Source organism: Dipodomys spectabilis, unplaced genomic scaffold, assembly GCF_019054845.1.
Source record: "Dipodomys spectabilis isolate Male_0828 unplaced genomic scaffold, ASM1905484v1 ptg000159l, whole genome shotgun sequence".
Classification (NCBI taxonomy): Eukaryota; Metazoa; Chordata; class Mammalia; order Rodentia; family Heteromyidae; genus Dipodomys; species Dipodomys spectabilis.
Genome location: NW_024870836.1, coordinates 2676539 through 2678510, shown reverse-complemented (window position 1 = coordinate 2678510; position 1972 = coordinate 2676539). Strand labels below are relative to the sequence as shown.

The 1972-nt window shown below is 29.5% G+C and overlaps 1 pseudogene; it reads right to left on the bottom strand.

The window, feature by feature from the left end:
- Window positions 1-703: 703 nt before the first annotated feature.
- On the bottom strand, window positions 704-802 carry LOC122119022 (annotated as a pseudogene).
- Window positions 803-1972: the final 1170 nt, after the last annotated feature.

Below are 1972 nucleotides of genomic sequence, written 5' to 3'. Positions count from 1 at the left end.
CTCTTCTAAATCACCATGGTTCGGTTAAGTTTCTTAAATTTCATAAATTCCATTCCATTGTTTGTGTCCATGCAAAATATTTTCACAATCCAAATAACAACAATATCTTACTGTAACAATTCATGGATTCCATGGAATTCTTCCAAGTGAATTGCCTGACTTTGATGTCAAAATGTATTCAAAAGAGATTTGTATACATCTATAATGGTTTCTGGAGAGTTTGTGCTTTTTTTAATCAGAAATAATTTTAACTTATCTGTTGAAATGAGTAGTATAGAAACTGAACATATTTCTGGTGTTTGTCTGAAAAAAGTATATTTTAAAATATTCTATATTATATGTTTGTATAATGTCCATAATCTATTTTATTCTGTCCTAGATATAATATTTTGAATTCTACATTGTTTTATAATATATAGGCTCATTAATAAATGTGTCCTTTCAGATTGCATTCCATATAGAAACAGTGTAAGATTCCTTTTTTCCTAGGTCATTATAGTATATTTCTTTGGGATAAAATAACAATGTTGTCTAATTTCAAAAGTGTTTTAAAGATTATGCTATGTAAAGACTTCACTAATTTGAAGATTTAATACAATGATGTGAAAATAACTTTTAATTATATGAATTACATGTATTATTACACTTGTAATTTTGTAATCAACTTAAATAACTGTTTTTCATTTCTTGCATCTGACGAATGAAAAATATGGAATACTTCAAAAATTTTCATATCATCCTGTGCAATTGCCATGTTAATCTCTGTATTGTTGCAATTTGGGTATACGTGTTGCTGAAGCATGTAGTGTCCTCTAAATTGAAGCATGCAATTTAATGATACAATCTTTATACAGGCTTATATCCTTGGGTGCCTATTTGTAACAAGGAAACCTTAATGTTCCTAACAATGCTACTGATCTTATATCCCTAAAATTCTGTGCATAATGGAAAAAATTATATTGGTCAGAAGATTGCTCGCATTTTCATTTTTTTTGTCAATGACTATTTTAAGTCTTTTTCATTTTGAAGCATTTATAGCTAGGTCCAAAAGGAATGGCTTTTTGAAGTACTTATTTATCCAATTGAGTTAGCTTTGTAGAACTAATGGATTCAAAGTAGGCCTTGCTTAAGAGCTACTTCTAAACTTCTGCAGCTGAAATTTTCCCAAATGAGGTCTTACTGGCACCAATGTCTACCTTAAACTTTACCCTTCTTCCATGTAGGAACAGATCAATCAGAATATCTTATCCTAAAAGCATGGATTGTCTTACTGGAACAAAACAAATCTTAGTTACAAGGGATCATATACAGATGAGCATTTCAGACAAAAGTGTTCAGAATAGAAGGTATTTTATCAAAATATAATTGTTTATTATACCTATCATTTCAAAAGGAGATAAAGCCAAGAAGGTGAAAAAATTGTTCATGTGCATGATTACCTAATGTCCTGGCCTATCTACCTTCCAACCAGGCAGGAACTTAAACTACTGCCTTTATATCACCAAATATTTCTATAGAAACAGAAGTCCATATGTTTCTCTTTGTTATTAGGTCTTAAATTGGTAATGTCTCATCTTGCCTCCAGGCTGTAAATCTACAAATGGTAAAATTTTAGGTATAACTCCACCAAACACTGAGGTAGAGATAATGGAATAATACTTTAGAACAGAGCTGCCTTTGATGCCCAATCCACAACAGAACAATGCAAAACATGTGCCATTTTATTATGTTATATATAGTTATATATTTTATATTTATGTGTTGATTCCATGTTTCACGCAATGAAACAATATAATTAATTGATAATTTGACAAATAAATTGATATTTATTCCAATAAGTAGAATTGGAATATAAATAATTAAGTTTAGAATATATATTAGAATATAAAATGTGTCAATGCAAATGTCTTTGGTATAAACTTGTGATACCTTCTAAGTGTTCGTGGTCTTCTAAATTCACATCGTAAAGAAA